The sequence below is a fragment of the Lucilia cuprina genome, chromosome 3 (genome assembly GCF_022045245.1).
Source record: "Lucilia cuprina isolate Lc7/37 chromosome 3, ASM2204524v1, whole genome shotgun sequence".
Taxonomy (NCBI): domain Eukaryota; kingdom Metazoa; phylum Arthropoda; class Insecta; order Diptera; family Calliphoridae; genus Lucilia; species Lucilia cuprina.
This window is the reverse complement of record NC_060951.1, coordinates 6663738-6684101: the sequence shown is the minus strand read 5'-3', so window position 1 is coordinate 6684101 and position 20364 is coordinate 6663738. Positions and strand designations below refer to the sequence as shown.

Below are 20364 nucleotides of genomic sequence, written 5' to 3'. Positions count from 1 at the left end.
TATAACAAGTTTTTCCTTGTTTTGTATCTTTGTGTAGATTAGTGTTTTTATGTGTATGAGTGTGTGTTTATATCCGCAAGTCTGTGTCCTTTCTTTCTTTTTTACATACAAATACTAATCAAAGATATATTCAATACAACTATAATAATAAAAAAGGAAACTTTTTTGTATCAAAAAAAATAAAAAAATAATAATTAAAAATCAATAAAATTTTGTGAAAATAAAAAAATTCTCTGAATTAAAAAAATATATTTTATATAAAAAGTGTGTTTCATATAAAATTTAAAAGAAAATTTTCTTCAAAAAAAAACACATCAGATTTAATGGAATAACCATTTTCATCAAGTAATGCCCACCAATTGCTTTCTAACACAAAAATATCAGGAGTACAGCGTTAATTTTTATACAATTAATAATAACGAAAGGTAAGTTATAGAAAAATCGAAAATATTTAAAAGAATTCAATAAGAGAAACAGATACAAAAGAAAAACAAAAGTTTTTTAGTAATAGAAAAGTTTTCTTAAGAAACTTTGACAATTTTTCCTAGAAAACATCAATCGATATCGACAAGTATCCCAAAAGAAACTTTAATTGATATCGACAAGTTTTCCAAAGAAAATTTCAACGATACCGACAAGTTTCCCCAAGAAATTTGAAACAACATCTACCAGTTTTCAAAAAAAAAAAAAACTTTAAACAATATCGACAAGTTTAGAAAAACACTCTAAAGAAATCGACAAGTTTCCATAAAAAATCTTCAACGTTATCAACAAGCTTTTAAAAGAAACTTTAATAGAAATCGACAAGTTTCCACAAGAAACTTTAATCGACAAGTTTCCTAAAGAAACTCGAAACGATAAAGATAAATTTCCTAAAAAAAAACTTGATATATATCGACAAGTTTAGTACGGAATCAAGTATCGACAAGTTTGCAAAAGAAACTTTCAACGATTTCGACAAGTTTCCAAAAGAAATTTTCAAAGCTATCAACAAACTTTTAAAAGAAATTCTAATAGAAATCGACAAGTTTTCACAAAAGAAACATCGACTTGATCGAGATCGACATGTTTACTAAAGAAACTTGATCGATATTGACAAGTTTCCACAAAACAACTTTAATCGACAAATTTCCTAAAGAAACTCGAAACGATTGCTACAAATTCAGTGAAGAAACTTTAATCGATATCGAGAAGTTAACTAGAAAAACTATAATCGATATTGACTTTCAAAGATATCGATAAGTTTTAAAAAGAAAATTTAATCGAAATCGACAAGTTTCCAAAAGAAACTTGATCAATATTTACAATTTCCCAAAATAAACTTGATCGATATCAACAGCTCCCCAAAAGAAACTTTCAACGATATCGACAAGTTCTTAAAAGAAACTTCAATCAAAATGGAAACTTTACTCGACATCGACAAGTTTCCTAATCGATACCGACAAGTTTGCTAAATAAACTGGATCGATATCGACAAGTTTACTAAAAAAAACTTGATCGATATCGACAAGTTTACTAAAGAAACTTAATGGATGTCGATAAGCTTACTAAAGAAACTTGATAGATATCCACAAGTTTACTAAGAGAAATTTGATCGATATCGATAAGTTTACCAAAGAAACTTGATCGATTTCGATAAGTTTAGCTAAAGAAACTTGATCGATATCGATAAGTTTACTAAAGAAACTTGATCGATATCGATTAGTGTACTAAATAAACTTGATCGACTTCGACAAGTTTACTAAAGAAACTTGATATCGACAGTTTACTAAAGAAACTTGATCGATATCGAAAAGTTTACTAAAGAAACTTGATCGATATCGAAAAGTTTACTAAAGAAACTTGATCGATATCGAAAAGTTTACTAAAGAAACTTGATCGATATCGACAAGTTTACTAAAGAAACTTGATCGATATCGACAAGTTTATTAAAGAAACTTGATCGATATCGACAAGTTTACTAAGGAAACTTGATCGATATCGACAAGTTTACTAAAGAAACTTGATCGATATCGACAAGTTTACTAAAGAAACTTGATCGATATCGACAAGTTTACTAAAGAAACTTGATCGGATATCTACAAGTTTACTGAAGAACCTTGATCGATATCGACAAGTTTACTAAAGAAACTTGATCAATATCGACAAGTTTACTACAGAAACTTGATCAATATCGACAAGATTACTAAAGAAACTTGAACGATATCGACAAGTTTACTAAAGAAACTTCCACGATATCGACAAGTTTACTAAAAAAATTTGATCAATATCGACAAGTTTAGCTAAAGAAACTTGATCGATATCGACAAGTTTAGCTAAAGAAACTTGATCGATATCGACAAGTTTAGCTAAAGAAACTTGATCGATATCGAAAAGTTTAGCTAAAGAAACTTGATCGATATCGACAAGTTTAGCTAAGTTTACTAAAAAAACTTAAATGCTTCTCCTGTACTTTTGGAAGCTTTCTGACTTTTTCACCTACCTTCTGTTCTAAAGCTTATTGAACTGTTTATCTTTAAATGTCTTGTAGCTTTATGACTTGTTTACTAGATTTTATAAAACTTTTCCAACAGCTTTATGATACTTTAAAGCTGTTGGAAAAGTTTTCCTTTGAAAGTTGCTGATCCAAGAGAACTTTTGATATAACAAGCTTTTTGTTTCAATGCTTTGGGAAACTAATTTTGGGAACATATTTATGTGTTGTCGGTTTAAATTGAAACAAGTTTAAAGTTGTTCTTAATTTCTGTTGTGAATATTTGATAATCCTTTTTCCAGTTAAAGCTTTATTTTTCAAGTTTCTATTCAATTTTTCTATAAAAGATTAAGTACAGCATCCTAAACAATTGTCTAAAATATTTAAATCTATTATTCATTATCAAATCTATTGTTTGCCTGGTTTAAGTACAACAAAAGGATGTTGGTTGCTGTTCATTCCTTGCGCGTTCGGAAAAGTACAGACAGTAAAAAGATAAAAAGAGTACCAAACTGGAAATAGGCCTGTTCTGTTGAAAAGCTTTAAGCGAGTGTGAGAAAACGCATGATAACGCATATAAGAATTATACCAATTCAAATGGAACAATAGAATTGTATTCTAATTCCAGAACACAAAATATCGCTAACTTGTATATCCTTTATTTCATGGAAATAAGGATGTTAGATACCAGTTTCTGTTGTTGTACTTTCAAGAGTTTTATTGTGCATTGAATTGAAATTTAAACTGGATATTAGTGCGTTCATATACAAAAAGAAAAAACTTTTTTTGTGTCCCATAAGACAATGAAAGCTGAAAAACAATGAAAGAAAAATCTATTTTTTATATGAATTAGAAGACCATGGCCAAACGAAAGAAGTCAGGGTCAAGCAAGATTATGTGAGAACGTTCAAAAGTAGTTGCTATAGCCAATTGATGGGACATAATGGGAAATTTCTATAGTCTGAAGATTAAGATTCTTATATAAACTCTTTGTTCTAGTTCTTATAGATATCGATCATGATTCTTAAGCAAAACTTGTCTATAGTAAACTCTCGACGAGTTTTCTTTAGTAAACTTGTCGATATCGATCAAGTTTCTTTAGTAAACTTGTCGATATCGATCAAGTTTCTTTAGTAAACTTGTCGATATCGATCAAGTTTCTTTAGTAAACTTGTCGATATCGATCAAGTTTCTTTAGTAAACTTATCGATATCGATCAAGTTTCTTCAGTAAACTTATCGATATCGATCAAATTTCTCTTAGTAAACTTGTGGATATCCATCAAGTTTCTTTAGTAAGCTTATCGATCAAGCTTCTTTAGTAAACTTGTCGATATCGATCAAGTTTCTTTAGTAAACTTGTCGATATCGATCAAGTTTCTTTAGTAAACTTGTCGATATCGATCAAGTTTCTTTAGTAAACTTGTCGATATCGATCAAGTTTCTTTAGTAAACTTGTCGATATCGATCAAGTTTCTTTAGTAAACTTGTCGATATCGATCAAGTTTCTTTAGTAAACTTGTCGATATCGATCAAGTTTCTTTAGTAAACTTGTCGATATCGATCAAGTTTCTTTAGTAAACTTGTCGATATCGATCAAGTTTCTTTAGTAAACTTGTCAATATCGATCAAGTTTCTTTAGTAAACTTGTCGATATCGATCAAGTTTCTTTAGTAAACTTGTCGATATCGATCAAGTTTCTTTAGTAAACTTGTCGATATCGATCAAGTTTCTTTAGTAAACTTGTCGATATCGATCAAGTTTCTTTAGTAAACTTGTCGATATCGATCAAGTTTCTTTAGTAAACTTGTCGATATCGATCAAGTTTCTTTAGTAAACTTGTCGATATCGATCAAGTTTCTTTAGTAAACTTGTCGATATCGATCAAGTTTCTTTAGTAAACTTGTCGATATCGATCAAGTTTCTTTAGTAAACTTGTCGATATCGATCAAGTTTCTTTAGTAAACTTGTCGATATCGATCAAGTTTCTTTAGTAAACTTGTCGATATCGATCAAGTTTCTTTAGTAAACTTGTCGATATCGATCAAGTTTCTTTAGTAAACTTGTCGATATCGATCAAGTTTCTTTAGTAAACTTGTCGATATCGATCAAGTTTCTTTAGTAAACTTGTCGATATCGATCAAGTTTCTTTAGTAAACTTGTCGATATCGATCAAGTTTCTTTAGTAAACTTGTCGATATCGATCAAGTTTCTTTAGTAAACTTGTCGATATCGATCAAGTTTCTTTAGTAAACTTGTCAATATCGATCAAGTTTCTTTAGTAAACTTGTCGATATCGATCAAGTTTCTTTAGTAAACTTGTCGATATCGATCAAGTTTCTTTAGTAAACTTGTCGATATCGATCAAGTTTCTTTAGTAAACTTGTCGATATCGATCAAGTTTCTTTAGTAAACTTGTCGATATCGATCAAGTTTCTTTAGTAAACTTGTCGATATCGATCAAGTTTCTTTAGTAAACTTGTCGATATCGATCAAGTTTCTTTAGTAAACTTGTCGATATCGATCAAGTTTCTTTAGTAAACTTGTCGATATCGATCAAGTTTCTTTAGTAAACTTGTCGATATCGATCAAGTTTCTTTAGTAAACTTGTCGATATCGATCAAGTTTCTTTAGTAAACTTGTCGATATCGATCAAGTTTCTTTAGTAAACTTGTCGATATCGATCAAGTTTCTTTAGTAAACTTGTCGATATCGATCAAGTTTCTTTAGTAAACTTGTCGATATCGATCAAGTTTCTTTAGTAAACTTGTCGATATCGATCAAGTTTCTTTAGTAAACTTGTCGATATCGATCAAGTTTCTTTAGTAAACTTGTCGATATCGATCAAGTTTCTTTAGTAAACTTGTCGATATCGATCAAGTTTCTTTAGTAAACTTGTCGATATCGATCAAGTTTCTTTAGTAAACTTGTCGATATCGATCAAGTTTCTTTAGTAAACTTGTCGATATCGATCAAGTTTCTTTAGTAAACTTGTCGATATCGATCAAGTTTCTTTAGTAATCTTGTCGATATCGATCAAGTTTCTTTAGTAAACTTGTCGATATCGATCAAGTTTCTTTAGTAAACTTGTCGATATCGATCAAGTTTCTTTAGTAAACTTGTCGATATCGATCAAGTTTCTTTAGTAAACTTGTCGATATCGATCAAGTTTCTTTAGTAAACTTGTCGATATCGATCAAGTTTCTTTAGTAAACTTGTCGATATCGATCAAGTTTCTTTAGTAAACTTGTCGATATCGATCAAGTTTCTTTAGTAAACTTGTCGATATCGATCAAGTTTCTTTAGTAAACTTGTCGATATCGATCAAGTTTCTTTAGTAAACTTGTCGATATCGATCAAGTTTCTTTAGTAAACTTGTCGATATCGATCAAGTTTCTTTAGTAAACTTGTCGATATCGATCAAGTTTCTTTAGTAAACTTGTCGATATCGATCAAGTTTCTTTAGTAAACTTGTCGATATCGATCAAGTTTCTTTAGTAAACTTGTCGATATCGATCAAGTTTCTTTAGTAAACTTGTCGATATCGATCAAGTTTCTTTAGTAAACTTGTCGATATCGATCAAGTTTCTTTAGTAAACTTGTCGATATCGATCAAGTTTCTTTAGTAAACTTGTCGATATCGATCAAGTTTCCTTAGTAAACTTGTCGATATCGATCAAGTTTCTTTAATAAACTTGTCGATATCGATCAAGTTTCTTTAGTAAACTTGTCGATATCGATCAAGTTTCTTTAGTAAACTTTTCGATATCGATCAAGTTTCTTTAGTAAACTTTTCGATATCGATCAAGTTTCTTTAGTAAACTTTTCGATATCGATCAAGTTTCTTTAGTAAACTTTTCGATATCGATCAAGTTTCTTTAGTAAACTTTTCGATATCGATCAAGTTTCTTTAGTAAACTGTCGATATCAAGTTTCTTTAGTAAACTTGTCGAAGTCGATCAAGTTTATTTAGTACACTAATCGATATCGATCAAGTTTCTTTAGTAAACTTATCGATATCGATCAAGTTTCTTTAGCTAAACTTATCGAAATCGATCAAGTTTCTTTGGTAAACTTATCGATATCGATCAAATTTCTCTTAGTAAACTTGTGGATATCTATCAAGTTTCTTTAGTAAGCTTATCGACATCCATTAAGTTTCTTTAGTAAACTTGTCGATATCGATCAAGTTTTTTTTAGTAAACTTGTCGATATCGATCCAGTTTATTTAGCAAACTTGTCGGTATCGATTAGGAAACTTGTCGATGTCGAGTAAAGTTTCCATTTTGATTGAAGTTTCTTTTAAGAACTTGTCGATATCGTTGAAAGTTTCTTTTGGGGAGCTGTTGATATCGATCAAGTTTATTTTGGGAAATTGTAAATATTGATCAAGTTTCTTTTGGAAACTTGTCGATTTCGATTAAATTTTCTTTTTAAAACTTATCGATATCTTTGAAAGTCAATATCGATTATAGTTTTTCTAGTTAACTTCTCGATATCGATTAAAGTTTCTTCACTGAATTTGTAGCAATCGTTTCGAGTTTCTTTAGGAAATTTGTCGATTAAAGTTGTTTTGTGGAAACTTGTCAATATCGATCAAGTTTCTTTAGTAAACATGTCGATCTCGATCAAGTCGATGTTTCTTTTGTGAAAACTTGTCGATTTCTATTAGAATTTCTTTTAAAAGTTTGTTGATAGCTTTGAAAATTTCTTTTGGAAACTTGTCGAAATCGTTGAAAGTTTCTTTTGCAAACTTGTCGATACTTGATTCCGTACTAAACTTGTCGATATATATCAAGTTTTTTTTTAGGAAATTTATCTTTATCGTTTCGAGTTTCTTTAGGAAACTTGTCGATTAAAGTTTCTTGTGGAAACTTGTCGATTTCTATTAAAGTTTCTTTTAAAAGCTTGTTGATAACGTTGAAGATTTTTTATGGAAACTTGTCGATTTCTTTAGAGTGTTTTTCTAAACTTGTCGATATTGTTTAAAGTTTTTTTTTTTTTTGAAAACTGGTAGATGTTGTTTCAAATTTCTTGGGGAAACTTGTCGGTATCGTTGAAATTTTCTTTGGAAAACTTGTCGATATCAATTAAAGTTTCTTTTGGGATACTTGTCGATATCGATTGATGTTTTCTAGGAAAAATTGTCAAAGTTTCTTAAGAAAACTTTTCTATTACTAAAAAACTTTTGTTTTTCTTTTGTATCTGTTTCTCTTATTGAATTCTTTTAAATATTTTCGATTTTTCTATAACTTACCTTTCGTTATTATTAATTGTATAAAAATTAACGCTGTACTCCTGATATTTTTGTGTTAGAAAGCAATTGGTGGGCATTACTTGATGAAAATGGTTATTCCATTAAATCTGATGTGTTTTTTTTTGAAGAAAATTTTCTTTTAAATTTTATATGAAACACACTTTTTATATAAAATATATTTTTTTAATTCAGAGAATTTTTTTATTTTCACAAAATTTTATTGATTTTTAATTATTATTTTTTTATTTTTTTTGATACAAAAAAGTTTCCTTTTTTATTATTATAGTTGTATTGAATATATCTTTGATTAGTATTTGTATGTAAAAAAGAAAGAAAGGACACAGACTTGCGGATATAAACACACACTCATACACATAAAAACACTAATCTACACAAAGATACAAAACAAGGAAAAACTTGTTATACACAGATGTATAGATACTTATACATTTACAGAAAGAGGAAAAAAAAAGTAGATAGATTTTAGATATTAAATGGAGGGTTTAGATGGTTGGTTGTTGTTGGTTTTTCTTTTTATTTGTTTTGGAGTATATATGTATAGTATTTTTAATGAAAGAAAATTTTTACTATTTTAAACATACAGATAGATACACAAATGACGTAGAATGATTATTTTTTTTTTTCTCTAAAGGAAAGAAAAATTGTTGTAGTATTTTTTTTTCACTTCTTTTCAAATTTTAAATTTTTTTTAAATTTTTCACTTTTGTTGTAAAGAAAAAAATTTATAAATTTTTTAAATTTTCTTTTTTTTTAATTTAAATTTTTATTACTTTTACTCAAGGGTGGGGCTTAAATTTCTTTTAAAATTTTATTAAATTTTTTAAATTTTCTTTAAATTTATAAAAAAAACTTCAATGTTTTAACCACGTTTCACCTAAATTTTTTTTTAATTTTTCCAACAATTCTTTGTTTTTTTTTTAAAATTTCTTAAAAAAAATTTAAGAAATTTCAAAAATTTGTAAAAAAAAATTCTTTCTTTTATAATTTATTTTACCAAATATTTTTTAAAATTTATTTATTACGAAAAAATCTTTTGTTTAAATTTATTTTATTTAATTATATATTTTTTTTTGTTTTAATATGAAAAACTCAAAATGGCTGCTTTGTTTTATAGAAGACTATACGACTATACGGCACACGCTCGTTTTACTATAAAAACTGTTGTTGTGCGTGTACAAAAACTACACCATACATCACACCCAATACATTGATACTTTTAGCAACAACAACAACAAAACATAGATACTTCTACACACACACATAGATACAAACATAATCTCTCATACATATAAAAACAATGAGATAAATAGGGAAAAAGCGAGAGAGAGAGAGAAAGTAAGTGAGTTCAAGTATTAACCACTATAGCGGAAAAATAAAAACGCTTAAATATATAATTTAGGTTTTTTTAAGGGACCATAGAATATTCCATAATCTGAGCTATAGAACAATCTATGGTCAGGAGTAAAGAACAGTCAGGACTAAAGAACAATCAATACTCAGGATTATAGAACAGTCTATAGTCTGGACAATAAAACAGTCTATAGTCTGGACTAAAGAACAGTTTATAGTCTGGACTATAGAATAGTCTATAGTCTGGGCTATAGAATAGTCTATAGTCTGGACTATAGAACAGTCTATAGTCTGGACTATAGAACAGTCTATAGTCTGGACTATAGAACAGTCTATAGTCTGGACTATAGAATAGTCTATAGTCTGAACTATAGAACAGTCTATAGTCTGGACTATAGAATAGTCTATAGTCTGGACTATAAAATAGTCTATAGTCTGGACTATAGAATAGTCTATAGTCTGGACTATAGAATAGTCTATAGTCTGGACTATAGAATAGTCTATAGTCTCTACTATAGAATAGTATATAGTCTGCACTATAGAATAGTCTATAGTCTGGACTATAGAATAGTCTATAGTCTGGACTATAGAATAGTCTATAGTCTGGACTATAGAATAGTCTATAGTCTCTACTATAGAATAGTATATAGTCTGCACTATAGAATAGTCTATAGTCTGGACTATAGAATAGTCTATAGTCTGGACTATAGAATAGTCTATAGTCTCTACTATAGAATAGTCTATAGTCTGGACTATAGAATAGTCTAAGGTCTGGACTATAGAATAGTCTATAGTCTGGACTATAGAATAGTCTATAGTCTATAGTCTGGACTATAGAATAGTCTATAGTCTGGACTATAGAATAGTCAATAGTCTGGACTATAGAATAGTCTATAGTCTGGACTATAGAATAGTCTATAGTCTGGACTATAGAATAGTCTATAGTCTGGACTATAGAATAGTCTATAGTCTGGACTATAGAATAGTCTATAGTCTGGACTATAGAATAGTCTATAGTCTGGACTATAGAATAGTCTATAGTCTAGACTATAGAATAGTCTATGTTTTAGAATATAGAATAGTTTATAGTCGGGACTATACAATATTTTATAGTCTGGACTATAGAATAGTCTATAGTCTGGACTATGGAATAGTCTATAGTCTATACTATAGAATAATCTATAGTCTGGACTATAAAATAGTCCATAGTCTGGAGTATAAGATCTGAACTATAAAGCGTTTAAATTACCTCTACATTAGCTTCATTTTTTGGCTTTATCACACAAACACACACCCATACATATTGTCTAACGTTTTTCTCATTTATTTACTAATACATTAAGAAATTTTCTAACGTTTTTTATGCTTATTCACTCACACACACTAAGGGAACCTAATGAAAAACACACACATACACATACACAGATAGTCTCCCACTTTTTCTCTTTCTCTCTCTAGCAAACACAAACAAATGAACTTACTCTTGCCTAACGGTGACGCATTTAATTAAAAAGTAAATAAAAACAACAACAACACTAAAGTATTTCGCTCTTTGAATTAAAAAGAGAGGAAATTAACAGTTGTTTGTAAGTGTATGTGTGTGTAGTAAGAGGAAAATTTTTGTTTTTTTTTTTGCGTTAAATTTCCACATCTATTGTATGAGGAAAACTGTAAGAAAATGATGTAAAGAAAAATTACAAATAAAGAATTGTAAACAAAAAAAAAAGGTTGTTTAAAGAAAAAGAGAGTAAATTTCTCTCAGAGTTGTTGTATATTTTAAAATAAATATAGTAAATGAATGAAAATTTTAGGGAAAATTCAAAAGAAAACTGTAAAAGAGAGTTTCTATTTTATGTTTATATTTTCTTTTTTTTTGTCGTCGTCAAACCGGCACTTTTTTGTTTTAAATTGTGAAAAATTTAAATCAAATATAACTGTACCATTAACCGGGGAATACGATTTGCCAGAAGAAAAAAAAATAACAGCGTCAAATAGTTGGTTTCTTTATGCTTGGTTATTCTTGGGAAATTTAAAAGTTATTGTGGCAAGTTGTTGAAATAAAAATGTATTATTTATTTATAAAGTTTTGCAAAGTAATGCTGATTTGCGGTTGAAATCAATCTAAGAGCTCCGGGGATTTCAAAAGTATAAAATGTTTGAAGATTTTTTTTGGATTTTACAAAAAATGTTGGAAAGAAGTTTTGGGGTTTAAAAGGAGAACGACAGAAAGTGAAATATTCCTTCACAACGCAAGAGTTTGTATTAAAAAACCCTGGGAAAACCAGACTACAGATTGATCTAGAGTCCAAAATTTAGATTGATCTATAGTAAACACTATAGATTGATCTATAGTCCTGACTATAGATTGATCTACAGTTCAGACTATGATTGATCTGTAGTTCAGACAGATTGATATATAATCCAGACTATAGATTGATCTATAGTTCAGACTATAGATTGATCTATAGTCTACACTATAGATTGATCTATAGTTCAGACTATAGATTGATCTATAGTTCAGACTATTGACTGTTCTATAGTCCAGACTATAGATTGATCTATAGTTCAGAATATAGACTGTTCTATAGTCCAGACTATAGACTGTTCTATAGTCCAGACTCTAGACTTTTCTATAGTCTAGACTATAGACTTTTCTATAGTTCAGACTATGGACTTTTCTATAGTCCTGACTATAGACTGTTCCATAGTCCAGACTATAGACTGTTCTATAGTCCAAACTATAGACTGTTCTATCGTCCAGACTATAGACTGCTCTATACTCCAGACAATAGACTGCTCTATAGTCCAGACTATAGACTGTTCTATAGTCCAGACTATAGACTGTTCTATAGTCCAGACTATAGACTGTTCTATAGTCCAGACTATAGACTGTTCTATAGTCCAGACTATAGACTGTAGTACAGACTATAGACTGTTCTATAGTTCAGACAATAGACTGTAGTCCTGACTGTAGACTGTTCTATAGTCTAGACTATAGACTGTAGTCCAGACTATAGACTGTAGTCCAGACTATAGACTGTTCTATAGTCCCGACTTTAGGCTGTAGTCAAGACTATAGACTGTAGTCAAGACTATAGACTGTTCTATAGTCCAGACAAGATAATAGACTCTAGTCCAGACTATAGACTGTTCTATAGTCCAGTCTATAGACTATTTTATTGTCCAGACTATTCTTTAGTCCAGACTATAGACTTTTCTATAGTCCAGACTATAGACTATTCTATAGTCCAGACTATAGATTATTCTATAGTCCAGACTATAGACTGTTCTATAGTCCAGAATATAGACTGTTCTATACACCAGACTATAGACTGTTCTATAGTCCAGATTACAGACTATTCTAAAGTCCAGACTGCAGACTATTCTATAGTCCTGACTATAGACTGTTTTTTAGTGCTGACTATAAATTGTTTTATAGTCCTGACTATAGACTGTTCTATAGTCCTGCTTATAGAGTGTTCTATAGTCCAGACTATAGACTGTTCTGTAGTCCAGACTATAGACTGTTCTATAGACCAGACTATGGACTGTTCTATAGTCCAGACCGTTCTATAGACCAGACTATAGACTGTTCTGTAGTCCAGACTATAGACTGTTCTATAATCCAGACTATAGGCTGTTCTATAATCCAGACTATAGACTGTTCTATAGTCCAGACTATAGACTGTTCTATAGACCAGACTATAGACTGTTCTAGAATCCAGACTCTATAGACTATTCTTTAGTCGAAAGTCCAGACTGTAGATTGTTTTATAGAATTGAAATTCATTAAATGATTCGCATTCCTTTTGAATAATTTTTTAAACCACGTGTTTTTATCTATGAAATCCAAAGCACCCTAGTTTAAAAAAAAAAAAAAACTTAAAGAAACTCCTCATTTCTTTTGCATTTTTAAATCAAACTTCCTTTTCTTCTGTGTTTTTTGTTCTACACAAGAAATCCTTGACATTCACATTAATAGAAATTAAAAATACTTCTCTATAATCTTCTAAAATAGCTAAAAAAAATCTATGAAAACATGCAGCCAAACAACCCCTCTTTGAAATACACACACTTGTACAAATAAACAACTTTTCTATGCGTGTTTTTTTGTTTGCTACACACGCACAATACAATTCCTCCCTTGATTTTTACTATTTTTCCTTTAACATTTTACTATTGTTGTTATAGTTGTTGTTGTTATTCTACTTTAACTACGATTTACAATTGCACGAGTACTAGTCTAGTATTTCAATTGCAGTTGTTTAATTGAGTACTTGTATATGTAAGTGTGTGTTAGAAAGAGAAAGGGAGAGTTAGCTAGGAAATAATAGAGAAAAAAAGAGAAGTTTGTTGTTGTTTATGCGTTTATTTTTTCTTGCGTGCGTGTAAATGAGTGTCTGTGTGTTTGTGTGCGGTGCGTGAAAATCATGTCCCAAATGTGAATTCAAAATAAAAACTGCGTTGTTTATGGTTTATTTTTAAGGGTTTCTAAAGAGTTGCCAAGGTTTCCTTTGGGAAAGAATCGAACACTTCCGGTGGGAGTTTTTTTTTGGAATTTTTTCACAAATCATTTTACAGCTTTAATTGACAATCAATTAAAGCTTTTAATTGATCTTCAAGCTTCAATCTTATATCTATTTAGTGTTCAAAGCAAGTTTGAATGGTATATCAGTTTGTAGTCATTATTAGGCTAGATCAGTTTATTGATCAAGTTCCAGTTCCATTGTCTTAAGCTTGAAAAGAGGATTAGTCTCAATGACAGATCAGTGACAATCGTAGATCAGTTATACATAAGTTAATAAACACATATATAGATCACATATAGATCAGTTTATTTTTATCAAATGTAGATAAGTTAGTAGGCCCGTTATCTCAAATAAGCTTGAATAGTGGATTTGTTTGTGGTCTCAGATCAGTCACAATAGTAGATCAGTTAGACATAAGTTTATAAACAAAATAGAGCTTTATTTTAGATCTGTTTATAATCACAAATAAACATTAAACGAAGATCACTTTATATCACCAATTAAGCTTCAAGCATAGGTTATTTTCTAGTCCTTAATAAACTTCAACTGAAGATCTGTTGTTAGTTAGAAAATAAGCTTCAAGCTTGGTATAGTTTCTAGTTTGAAATCAGCAATTGTTGATCACTATCTAGTGTCAATTAAACTTAAAATAAAGTCTCAAATAAGCTTCAACTGCGGATCAGCTTCTAGTGCTAAATAGTGTCCAAATTATGATTCAATTGTATAACATTTAATAGTTCAAATAAGCTTCAAGATCGGTCCCAAAAAAGCTCAATATCTTCTAAATTAACATTTATCGCAGATTACTCTTTAGATCATTGTATGATGATCCTAACGAGTTAGTTAGTTAGTTAGTTAGTTAGTTAGTTATTTAGTTAGTTAGTAAGTTAGTAAGTTAACTAGTTAATTAGTTAGTTAGTTAGTTAGTTAGTTAGTTAGTTAGTTAGTTAGTTAGTTAGTTAGTTAGTTAGTTAGTTAGTTAGTTAGTTAGTTAGTTAGTTAGTTAGTTAGTTAGTTAGTTAGTTAGTTTGTTAGTTAGTTAGTTATTTATTTAGTTAGTTATTTAGATAGTTAGTTAGTAAATGTAACCATAGAAGAAGCTTTACCTATCCTACGATTGCAGTTAATTTTGTTGTTTAGTTCGTTGCATTAACAACAACTTTTATCGCACATTTTATTATCGCAATAGATCCTTGATCACTGATCAGCTTGCACTCCCTTTTATGCTGTATTCATTGATCTGTTTTATAGACTTTAATGAGGCTTCTGTAGCCTACAATTGATGATCTATTCGATGCCTTTACAAAGCGTTTTTCGTAAAACATTTTATTATCGCAATAAAGCTTCGATCATTGATCAGTTTATAGTCTCTTATAAGCTGTATCCATTGATCAATTTTGTAGTCTTTAATAAGGTTTCAGTAGCCTTCAATTGTAGATCATTTCGTTACTTTAAAAAAACTTTCATAGTCGCAATTAAGCTTCGATCACTGATCAGCTTGGAGGTCCTTTTATGCTATATTTGTTGATCAGTTTTGTAGTCTTTAATAATAAAGTTTCAGTAGCCTTTAATTGTAGATCATTTTGTTATCGCAACAAAGCATTTATCATAAGACATTTCATTGTCGCAATAAAGCTTCGATCATAGATCAACTTTTACTAAATTTTATATTGTATTCGCTGAACCCTTCATAAGGTTCCAGTAGCCTTTAATTGTAGATACTTTTGATGACTTAACAAAGCTTTCATCACAAGACATTTTGTTAAGACAATAAACTTTCGATCACTGATCAGCTTATAGTCACTTTTATAGTGTATTCACTGATTAGTTTTGTGGTCGTTTATAAGGGTCTAGTAGTCTTCAATTGTTGATCAATTTGTTGCCTTAACAAAGCTTTTATCGTAAGACAGTTTATTATCACAATAATGCTTCGATCACTGATCACTTTATAGTCTCTTATAAGCTGTATTCATTAATCAGTTGTGTAGTCTTTAACAAAGTTTCAGTGGCCTTCAATTGTTGATCATTTTGTTACCTTAGCAAAGTCATAAAATGACAGTTTATTATCGCAATAAAACATCGATCACTGATCAACATGCAGTTCCATTCATGCTGCATTCATTGATTAGTTTTGTAGTCTTTAATAAGGTTTCTGTAGCCTTCAATTGTAGATCATTTTGTTACTTTAGTAAAGCTTTTATGACAGTTTATTTTCGCAAAAGATCTTCGATAAGTGATCAAAAGTTTTTATAATAAGACAGTTTATTATCGCAATAAAACTTCGATCACTGATCAGCTTATATTCACTTTTATGCTGTATTCATTGATCAGTTTTGTAATCTTTTAATTGTTGATCATTATGTTACCTTAACAAAGCTCTTATCGTAAGACAGTTTTTAGTCACAATAGAGCTTTGATTACTGATCAGCCTGAAGTTCCCTTTACACTCTATTCCTTGATCAGTTTTGTAGGTAAGTAGTTTTCGATTGCTGATCACTTTATTGTCTTAACAAAGCTCTTATCGTAAGACATTTTAGTATCGCAATAAAGCTTCGATCACTGATCAGCTTATAGTCGCTTTTATGCCGTATTCATTGATCAGTTTTATAGTCTTTTATAAGGTATCAGTAGTTCTTAATTGTAGATCAATTTGTTTACCTTAACAAAGCTTTTATCGTGAGACAGTTTAGTATAGCAAAAGATCATCGATCAGTGATCAGTTTATAGTTTCTTTTATGTTCTATTTGCTGATCTGTTTCGTAGTATCACTTGTAGATCACTTATTTACCTTAACAAAACTCTTATCGTAAGACAGTTTATAATCACAATAGAGCTTTGATTACTGATCAGCCAGGAGGTCCTTTCTTTTCTTTTTTCATCTTAATAGCAATTCTATTTCCCTTAATCTTTTGTTCTTCAACTATTCCTAAATACTTTGGCAACTCTGTTTATTATATTAAATTTCCTTTATATTTTATTTTTTTTGTTATTCTATTTGGATTATGCCTAGTAAGTCCATACTGTTTTCAACATGTCTAATGATATATTACAGTTTGTTGTTTTTTCTTCTATTCTTTACAATATCTAGCTTTGGGATATTTATCCCCCGAAAAAAATGGACAGAAAACAACCCTTGAAGTTTTTAAAAAGAGTTTTTTTTTTTTTGTAAAATTAATGTAATATTTGTTACGTTACGCATTGACATTGAAAAATAAAGTGCGTTTAAATGCGTAGTTCAAATGGTTTTTTTTTTATAATGACTTTATAACTTTTTCCGTAGAATAATAAAAGAAATAAGAAAATTAAAAGAAAAAAGGGGAATTTTGAATAAGAGACGGAATTTAACCCCAAGATATAGATTTTACAAGTTTTTTTGCTTAAATTTTAAGCAAAATTTCTTAAGTTTTTTTCTTACTGTAATTGCTATGTGTATCTTTTCTTTAAGAAACCAATTTCTTTTACATATATTTCCCACATTTTAATTTTCTTCAACTAAAGTACAAAATTTCAATTCAATTACTTGTAATAAAGTGGCTGAGCCATCACCATCAAAACTTTAACAACCTTAAATTAATGAAAATTATAGGAATTTGAAAATATCACCAAAACACCAAACAACACTCATACATACATACAACACTAGCCTTCGTAAAATAACCCTGTTCTTTAGCTTTTTTCAAAAGCTAAAAACGATAACAGTGATCATCTTTTGGGATGACAAAAAAGAAATTGAAAAAAAAAAACAAAGCCACGGGTGTTGCGCTCAAGTAATTACAGAGGGGGAAATATAATTTTATACAAATATTGGCTGTATTTTTATTTACAAAAAAACAAACTTAAATCTTCTTACATGTAAGCAGGTAGTTAAAAGTATTAAGCCAAAAGCTATATATTGAAAGCTTTAAAGAGATCAAATTATATGTTTAAGCTAAAGTTTTTACACTTTTTTTGTAGCTTAAAGCTAATTGAACGATGTAGATTGATTGAAGAATACATGGAAATCAGTATGAGAGCTTCATGTTTGGGTCAGTTAAAAGCTTGCAAAAAGAATACAATTGTTTATCTAATTACAGCTTTAATTGTCGATCAGTTTATTGTCACAATTAAGCTTTAATTATAGATCAATTTAAAGCTTTAAATATAGATCAGTTAATGGATCCATATAAATTTGGATCGTTAATCAATTTACATTTCAAAATAAGCTTGATTCAGAAATCAGTTTATGGTTTAATTTGATCTTCAATCGTAGATCTATTTACAGTTCGAAACAAGCTTGCTTCACAGATCAGTTTATAGTCTTTAATAGTCCGGTTTCATTTGATCTTTAATTGTAGATCAATTTACATTTCAAAAGAAGCTTGTTTCACAGATCAGTTTATAGTTATTGTTAGGCTTTAAATATAGATCAGTTAATGAATCCATATGAGTTTCGATCGTTAATCAATTTACATTTCAAAACAAGCTTGCTTCATAGATCAGTTTATTGTTTCATTTGAGCTTCAATCATAGATCAATTTAAAGCTCAAAACAAGCTTTCTTCACAGATCAGTTTGTAGTCTTTGTTAGGCTTTAAATAATGATCAGTTTATGGTTTCATTTGAGCTGCAATCGTAGATCAATTTAAAGCTCGAAACAAGCTTGCTTCACATATCAGTTTAAAGTCTTTTTTTGGGCTTTATATATAGATCAGTAATTGGATTCATTTGATCTTCAATCATACATCAATTTACATTTCAAAGCAAGCTTGCTTCACAGATCAGTTTATAGCATTTGTTAGGCTTTTAATATAGATCAGTTTGTGGTTTCATTTCTGCTTCCATCATAGATCAATTTAAAGCTCAAACCATGCACGCTACACAGATCAGTTTAAAGTCTTTGTTGATCTTTTTATATAGATCAGTTATTGGATTCATTTGATCCTCAATCGGAGATCAATTTACATTTCAAAACAAGATTGCTTTACAGATCAGTTTATAGTCTTTGTTAGATTTTAAATAAAGATCAGTTTATGGTTTAATTAAGCTTCTATCATGGATCATTTAATAGTCCTAATTATGATTCAAATACCATTTATTTTCTAGTCCGAAAAGAGCTTCAATTATAGAATAATTTCTACAGTCTATAGTCAAGTCTTTAGTCTAGTCTATAGTCTATAGTCTATTCTATAGTCTAGTCTTTAGTCTAGTTTATAGTCAAGTCTTTAGTCTAGTCTATAGTCTAGTCTATAGTCTAGTCTATAGTCTAGTCTATAGTCTATTCTATAGTCTAGTCTTTAGTCTAGTCTATAGTCCAGTCTACAGTCTAGTCTTTAGTCTAATCTATAGTCCAGTCTATAGTCTAGTCTATAGTCATGTCTATAGTCTAGTCTATAGTCTAGTCTATAGTCTAGTCTATAGTATAGTCTATAGTTTAGTCTATAGTCTAGTCTATAGTCTAGTCTATAGTCTAGTCTATAGTCTAGTCTATAGTCTAGTCTATAGTCTAGTCTATAGTCTAGTCTATAGTCTAGTATATAGTCTAATCTATAGTCTAGTCTATAGTCTAGTCTATAGTCTATTTTATAGTCTAGTCTGTAGTGTAGTCTACTGTCTAGTTTTTACTCTAGTCTAAAGTGTAGTCTTTAGTTTAGTATATAGTCTAGTCTGTACTGGATGATCGCAATTACTGTTTAACATTACAAATCCATCGTAACCTATTTTTTCATTAAACTAAACTTCATGATCTTCTTTTAACTTCCAGTTAAGATCCTACTTTAGCTCCCTCCAATACTTGATTAACATTGAATGCCCTTCAGCTATAAGACACTTTGTTTCAGACACTTATTATTATCAATTTACCACATTTTGAACATTAGACCTGTTCAAGGGCTTGAAAAATAACGTTTATTCTAATTAAATTTCATTTGTTTTTTTGTTCTGCAAATTAAAATAAATGTTGTGTATAATTTATAATGTTTAAAATTTAAAATGTATTATGTTAAATAGTGTTGTTTAATTTTAAAATAATAATTATAATATTTATTATTTTCTTTTAAGCGTTTCCTTTTTCCTACAAACTTTCTTTTCGCACCTGTCTTCAGCTGTTTAATAGGAGGTTTTTTTAATGAATCTTTTTGGTTTTGCTGATAAAAAGCTCAACCCTTTTTGTTTTCTTCTGCAACAAATAGTTGAGCATAATTGTTATCGTATAACAAAATCAAAAATTTAAATAATTTTAAAATATAAATTTTATAAAATTTTTATAGTTGCTGTAGTTACGATGATAGCAGGATCCAGACTCACACTCATTATGAAAATGAAAACTGATGATAAAAATCATGTTTTATCTCTTTAATAATATCGCGTCAGAGTTAAAGAAACGCAACTTTGAAATTGAGAGAAAAAGATCGTACGACCGATTGTCGATCATCAGTCATTTAAAAGAGTGTGATCATTGTGGTGCTTTTTTGGGAGTTTAGAGCTAATAAATTAGCTCAGGTAAGAGAGCTGATCGTTCTACTGACCGTCGATCAGCAGCGATTTAAAAGAAGAGCGATCTTTGTGGTTACTTTTCGAGTTTAGACTATAGACTAGACTATAGACTAGACTATACACTAGACTATAGACTAGACTATAGACTAGACTATATACTAGCCTATAGACTAGACTATAGACTAGACTATAGACTAGACTATAGACTAGACTATAGACTAGATTATAGACTAGACTATAGACTAGACTATAGACTAGACTATAG

At 29.5% G+C, this 20364-nt stretch overlaps 1 protein-coding gene across 2 annotated transcripts in view; it reads left to right on the top strand.

Moving 5' to 3' along the window:
• Nucleotides 1-217: 217 nt before the first annotated feature.
• LOC111677591 (insulin-like growth factor 2 mRNA-binding protein 1) overlaps nucleotides 218-20364 on the top strand; it is a 104297-nt gene continuing 84150 nt past the window's right edge. The window contains exon 1 of one of the 2 annotated variants that reach the window (XM_046945734.1): nucleotides 218-425. The gene's annotated coding sequence lies outside the window, so the exon portion shown is untranslated. The remainder of the gene's footprint in view (nucleotides 426-20364) is intronic. The other variant, XM_023438745.2, reaches the window with a different exon arrangement.